This window comes from Brassica oleracea, unplaced genomic scaffold, assembly GCF_000695525.1.
Source record: "Brassica oleracea var. oleracea cultivar TO1000 unplaced genomic scaffold, BOL UnpScaffold00581, whole genome shotgun sequence".
Taxonomy (NCBI): domain Eukaryota; kingdom Viridiplantae; phylum Streptophyta; class Magnoliopsida; order Brassicales; family Brassicaceae; genus Brassica; species Brassica oleracea.
In genome coordinates, this window is record NW_013617424.1 from 87395 (window position 1) to 94951 (window position 7557).

A 7557-nucleotide genomic window follows, 5' to 3' on the forward strand; every position below is an offset into this window, starting at 1 on the left:
TACTTCCTTTTACATTCAAGCTTTCAAGTTTCACTGTGATTTTCTATTATAAGTCCACATTTTCTGCTATTAAACAGTACACTGAAAGCAATAACTATATGAATGTGCTACAACAAAATTAATTAGCTCTTTGCGTCCATATTTTCTAAGTAAGACTGGCATCTCCTCATGAAATCTATCTAACTCAAAACGTCCTCGACACATTTTTATTACACCAGAAAAAAAAAGTTAACAACAGAGTTAAAAGAGAAGCTAAAGAAATAACCATCAATCCAACATGATGATCTTATTTATGGAAAATAAACTTCTATGCAACATGATTCGCTCATAATTACACTTCTACATAACGGCTCCCTTTAACTTACACCCAGGCAAGAAGATATCATAAAGACCATGTCTTCCCAATTCTCACAGTACCGTGCAAAGGCCCAAACAATGATTCAGGCTAATAATAAAATAGCTCCCATTTAATTTTATTATGGTACATAATTAAATCACAACCCCCCCCCCCCCAATTCAAAGGTGAAAGAAATTCAGTAGCATCGGTTATAGAAAAAACAATTCGTAAGTAAATCACATTATTAACTTTCATTTCCAAAATATATGCCAAGAAAGCGCAATCACAAATTAAACTCCCACCATAACGGCAAATATCAAACAAATATTTGATATACATCTCAATAACTACGCCGTGATTCACTCTCACATAATATAACATGTCACCAATAAATTGACAAACACATCCCCGACCTTAATAACAAACGCAAAAAAGGAAAAAAACTCACAATGTCCCATTCTCTTTGGCTATCTCTATATTGTACTTGAAATATTGGATACACTCGAATGGAAAACAGATAAAACTCGCATCGAACTCGCTTCTATAAATGCTGGAAACGGACCAAAAGTTATATTCATGGAGTGAGAGTCACCAGACTAGATTGCTATCTGATCAATTATAGATGCAGAAGAGCAACAATAATATGTCAATGATCCAACATAAATAATTGATGTGACACATGATATGATGCTACCACTATAAGTAATTGACAAAATTTATTTCTGTATTTGAGTGAAATATAATTAAAAAAAATTTTAGAATACCTTTTCCCTTCTGCTAACAAAACAAATTCTGACTAACACCAAACAAAAAAACTCGAGAAGATAAAACATGCTAGATTAGCCAAAGGCAATGTGATTTTCATATTTGGTTCAGAATTTTTTTGAATAAAAACATTGTTAGAAACACACTCATAATCCCGGATGTAATACATTCATATTAACTAAAATCAAACATAAAACTTTAACACACAATTAAAAAATATATTAAAATACTACACATATAGTCTCATGTAAGTGCAAAAAAAAGATAAAATATTTCTATTAAAATAATATAACTGAAACGAATACTGATAATTGAATAGTATAATGTCATAAAATATAGTTGATAACAAATAAAAATCTAAACACGTAAAAATTATAAAAAAATATCAGATGTTAACAAAATAAATATATGTATATATATTAGCAAACTACAAACAAATTATATTAATTATATTTAATTTAAAGAATTTTTCAAATGTTTTATACAACAAAAGTAAATTTTAATATAAAATAATTTCAATGCAAACTCACCCGCCCGTAGGACGGACTAACTCCTGGTATTATCTATAAATCATTATTTTAGTGATTGGCCTATACAAGATAGACAAATCAGGTATTTCCAGTTTGAGATTAATATTGTATATCAATAGGTGGTTAAAGATTGCAAGGAGAAAAAAAATTATTACATAAAATAAAGCGGATCTTTCTCTCTTCTGACGAAGCTCCGCCATCACCGTGTCTCCGCTCTCAGCTGCCCACCAGCATCTCATCCGACGTCGGCTTCTCAGCCATCTTGCTGCTCCGAATCTGTGAAGCTGATGAAGAAAAAAAAGCCCAAATCATCTTCTGGTGTGCAGTCTACCCCGAAGACCTATTCTTTGGGGAAAGCTATCTCCGTTCGCTCAATTTTTCCAGATCCGTCTACCTCGTTCTCAAAGGTTGCTTGCGATATCCTATTAAACATGCTTGCTGACCCAGTAGCTCAGCAATACCTAGGACAAAATTATTTGGTTACCCCTCCCACGGATTCTCCTTCAAAAAAGATAGTGATCGCCAATATAATAGCAAATCCATCTTCGCAAAGCACCATCGAGGTAAGTCTGGAAGCTAAAATCCAATTAAAATTCGTTCTCCCTGTTTCTACCGACAACGCTAACCTAACGAAAGAGAAGACTAATGATATTTCTGTAAATACTTATGCTCAGGTGCTAAAACTTAGCTTCTGCTGATGCCAAGATAGAATCTTTGAGCTCGCGGCACTATTGTGGACTATGCTCCATAGCTCGACTCACGCAAAATTTCTACTCAGTTGGATGCTCAACCGTCAACAAACAGTCGCTCTAAATCTCATTGGTTCTAGAAGCAAGGAAGACTCCTTGAATTTCTCAGCCAAGCAGAACAAGGTATCAAGTACTAAGGAAGCTGACCCGACTGACACATGGCGTGCTCATGCAAAGGGGACAGGCAAGCCACTAAATGAATCAGGGTACGCGTTCACGTTATTTTCAAGGGAGTCTTGGCCTAAAGCAAAGAGATCGCAATATTGTATAATGGACGATAAGTTATACAAATGTAGCCTCACAGAACCTTACCTCGCTAGTGTGCACGTATAAGAAGCCTTACCCATCATGAAAGATATGCATGATGGCCGATGCGGGTTTCACTCTAGAGGTCGAACTCTCCCCCTGCGCATTAAAAAGAAATGATATTTTTGGCCAACTATGGCCAAGGATTGCGAGGCATACTCCCTTAAATGCAAAATGACAGCTCAATGTGCCAATACTCCGGATGCTAACAGAACTGTTATCATCTGTATATAATAGGCCCGGTGGTATATTCAGGACCAAGGCAACTCTGATACTTGCTTGTCTTGATTGATTACTTCACCTAGTTGATCGAGGCCGAAGCCTACCATAAAATGGAGAATCTCGATATGCACGACTTTGTATGGAAGGACATTATTTTCCGTCATGGAATTCTCTACGAGACTGTCACCAATAACAGACCTCAATTCATTTCCAAGAATTTGTAGCATTGTGAAAACTCTGGAAAATCAAACTGACGACCTCGACCTAGTACTACCCTTAAGGGAACAGACAGACCGAGGTAGCAAATAAGTGAATCTTATATAACATTAAGAAGCGTTTAAACTATATAAAAGAGGCATGGTTGTCAGGGCTTCCATGAGTCTTATGGGCGTGTCGTACAACTCCCCATAAGGCAACACACGAAACACCATTCTATCTGGCTTAATGGGATAGAAGCTGTCATACCTGCCGAAATAGCGATATGAATCTTAAGGGGGAGTATAAGCACTCTGAACCGAAAATGCTCCGTAATCAGCTATATTTCATCAACACACATCGACATCAAGGTCTAATCCGGATTCAAGACTACCAACAAGCAGCCTGTCACTTCTGCAATTTAAGAGTTAAACAACGATGATTTGTAGTAAGCGATCTAGTACTGAAAAAAAAAAAAGTCGGCGATAACACGGATAGAGGCGCCGAAAAACTTGTGATAAATTAGGAATTTCCCTACCGAGTACCAAAGTAGTTCGCCTGGCGTCTACGAACTCTTCGATGACAAATGTAACATACCGGTCCCGAGGTCTTGAAATTCTTTCAACCTCAAACTATATCACCACTGAGAATGATCTTAATAATAGAACTACGTATAGGCTGGATCCCTTAAAAGAGTACGTAGGAAGCTCTACCCAAAGAGTGCAGTCACTCCATCCTTTGATTGCACATAAACCAACTCTCAGAATACTAAAATTGTGTTCCCAAGCTCAGTACTTAGCTCGCAAACATTGCGGGGGCAGGAAAAACCATATCAAATTTCATTACGAAGTTGTATACACCAAGACATGCGAAAAGTGCTCTCAAACTCGGTACTTTGGTCAAATATTCTACAGGGATGGAAAACACCACACGAGTTTACTTTGAATATTCACAAACAATATTCTCGAACTGTCAAAAACCAGTTGTCAATTTATTGTTTCAACCATTTCAACAATCTATTGTGCTCCAATACCAATACCGGTATCTCGCTTAAATTTTCTAAAATAAGTATTATGCTCGATTTATCATGAAAACAGAAAAACTACAATGTATATACCCACCATTATTTCAAATATCATCTCCTAAAAAGAGAAGCTCGAGAATTCACCTGTTCACACTACAAGAAATGGCACTACTATAACATGTTTGCTTCACCCTCAAGGTACCACGCTCCTCCATCCATTACTTTGCAGTTTGCACGGTAAAAATATATAAAACCAACGCTTGATGGAAGAAAATATGATTTTTCAGTAAAATTAGGAGCACCACATGAGAATTCCTAAAACCTACGGCTGATTCAATTCTCAAAACATATTAAAAATTGTACTCCATAATAAAAAAAAAAACAGATCTTATGCATTCTTCATAAATTTTTAAGGTATTGTTTATAAAAAGCCATTATTAGGCAACATAAACAATAAAAAAAAGGAGGAATGAACACTCTCAAACCTCCCTAACTCCACCATCGGAGTTAACAATCTGATCACCCACCGGGGCCGCTTCCATCATCACAGAATCCTACAAAACCGACGGTGGAGCAAGCTTTCCTAGAGACACATTCGAAACTTGGATGCCCCTCCAAGCACTATCACATTCTTTCTCTATGTCGCTTAACACAACCATCTCTGTCTCGATCTCGACCTCCCCCCTGGAGCAAATCTAAGAGACTGATGTTTGCCGCCACATCCTGGAGTTCGATTTCAGCAGTCGCCTCCTTACCCTTGGCCACCCACATGTCTCAAAACGTAAACAGTATACTGAGCTGAGACTCTCCATAAATCAGTCTGAATTGAGAGCCTCATCCAAACTTCATGAGGCGTCACAAACCTCGAAATATATTCTTCAAGACATTTCACCCTAGCCAAGACCGCATCCCACTCAGCCTCAAGAGCAGCGTATAGATCAGTGGAGACCTGGAATTTGTGCGCTAGATCTTATATGTGCACAATGCGAGCTTTGTGGTCAGAAAGATCTATAACAAGGTAATCCTCACGGTCCTTAGCTGCCTGAAGATCAGCGGGAAGCCTTTCCAAACTCGAATGATCTGCATTCGCTGGACCTCCCTCATCGACCCTTGCCTCATAATGGAAAACCAGATGGTCCAAAGCTTCTACAGACAGACAAATGCGTCAAACAAGTCAAAATCATCATAAAATAATTAAAGCAATATTATGAAAGAAATAATCCTTTCACGAGAGCAACAGTAGGGTTGTTGTAGGGTTCCCTCTCTCGAAGAGTACTAGGAACTGACAATTGGTACTCCTTCCCTCCCAACAAGTAAATCAGAGATGCCGCGCCATATGGGTCCTCTGCATTAGTAACATCTTTTTATGCTCTAAAGGCCAACAGGGAATGACATATTCGCCGCCTCTAACCAATGAGTGTGAAGAACCTTCTCTGCGGGCCCTCTTTCTCATGCTATCCACGGTCCGGATCTGCTACACAACCAACCTCTGACGGACGGATCCATAACGACGCCAGCACGCAGGTCAGACGTCTCAGCACCCCCTCCATTACAGAAGCAAGGCTTCCCTTGCCTATTCATGACCTGAATAGGCTCCCAAATAGAACGTCCCAGAGTATCATGAAAAATGACTGGCGGTTGAGATTGGGTTGATAAGCTCGACACATCAAAAATTAATGATCTGCACATCCCAGCCGCTTGCGCACCGACAATCAAAAGCATCAGTCAATAAGGTCCTCCTAAAAAAGGGGAGGAATGGAAGAAAGAGAAAAACCTTGAGGCCGAGCCAACTGATAGGCAGTGGTCCTAAGCGAGGAATGAGCTCTTGGTAGACGTTAAGGAGGACGCCAAGCGCATCGAGCAACCTCGGTCTACTAAAAGAAGGCCAATCGACAGTCCCGCCACACAACCGACAAACCAAAGAACGGACGTGATCGGATAAAGGCTCAGATCTGGGATTATCATCAACCAGTATCCAAATAGAAAACATCCGCGTGTGATCAAAATTGCCTATTGAAGCTTCGTTTACTTCAAAAAAGAAATACTCCTCTCTCTCTATTCATCTTTTCTCGAAAGCTCGGTGAGAATTTTACAGTTAGCGCATGTGGAGAAGTAAAAAGTATCCTTGAACCCAGGATTCCACTTCGTCTAAACAGATTAATCACATCGAGAACAATCAGTAAACTCCAACCTATCGGGAAAGCGCCAGCAGAACCATAACATGTCCGACTAAATTTAGAGTTGTCTTAAAAAATTTATCCTCAGTCAACATACGACTTCGAGTAAAATCAAAGGGAATAGGGAAAAACAAACCTCATTTTCAAAGAAAACCGTGTATGTGCAGAAAAAAGTTTCACCCATTTTGGACACTCAACACCAGCTGGAACTAACGGTCGTATTTTGTCAAGTACGTTGAAAGATCGGCGAAAGGTAACTAGAGCATCGTACGTCATCTTTGATCGTACGTGAGGGCCAAAGAGCTCTCCCTCCTAAATCTCTATGGTTGCATGTCTCGTCGTTAGAACACAGAGAAGAAGACAAAGAAGATGAAAAGTCTATAGCTTTCAAAATTTCAGTAAAAATAAAAAGGTATCGTTAATAATAAGCGTCGAAGTATAAATAGGGGAAGACAAAAACTAGATGTCGCAGAAGTTATGGAGAACTTAGGACTCTCACCACCCAAAAAAATCTTGGAAAAGTAGAAGCAAATATTTGACGACCAAAGACGAATTGTTCGATGTGTCGATAACTGCATGTAGATCGAATGGTCCTTACAGTTTTGGGTCTTGTCAATTCCTAACTAACACCATAAATGACGTGCTGCGAGACATCGAGTTTGATAGAATTAAATCCACAGCAGAAGATTACCTCAAGGGAAAAGCTATTGATTTCAGACCGTTTAATTAGACGTAAACAATACCCATCCAAAGAACTAAATCGACGCGTGTAGGAGAAGCATCTTTAGTCATCTCCGCCCATTAAAAATGACCACAAGGAAACTGTTGGAGCATGATTTATCAAATAAATCTGTCCCAATAAAGGCCCAATCGAAACGGGCTGAATTGGTAGTGAAGACATGATCATTTAGTGAAGCCCATTTATTCCGACCCCAAGAGCCAATTCACAGTCCAAGGTAGCAAGTTTCAAGTCTGCAGATAACAACCAATACCTGACCACTTCGCGGTCAATCGGCTAAATTAAAGATCGAGATCTCCGGAGCAAAGCACGACACGACACGTTCGCCCTAGATACGTTGAGTAGTTGCAACGAGATGAGGAGTATAAAAGACAAGGTCAAGATCATTAATAGACACACTTTTTAACTCACTTGCCTCATATCTAGAATACACTCTTTCGATTTGTTTCATTTTTTTTTTATTATTTGTATTCATCATATTCATTTTCAATAATATTAAGTCGAGTTCGAGAA

The 7557-nt window shown here is 38.9% G+C and overlaps 1 long non-coding RNA gene across 2 annotated transcripts; it reads right to left on the reverse strand.

Moving 5' to 3' along the window:
• Window positions 1–4497: 4497 nt before the first annotated feature.
• On the reverse strand, window positions 4498–6837 carry LOC106319743. 2 transcript variants are annotated; one of them, XR_001265538.1, is made up of 3 exons: window positions 6442–6837; window positions 5903–6276; window positions 4498–5825 (listed from the first exon to the last, which is right to left on the reverse strand). It is a non-coding gene; the product is annotated as an uncharacterized LOC106319743 (long non-coding RNA). The 2 variants fall into 2 exon arrangements; XR_001265539.1 differs by having other exon boundaries at window positions 5903–6319.
• Window positions 6838–7557: the final 720 nt, after the last annotated feature.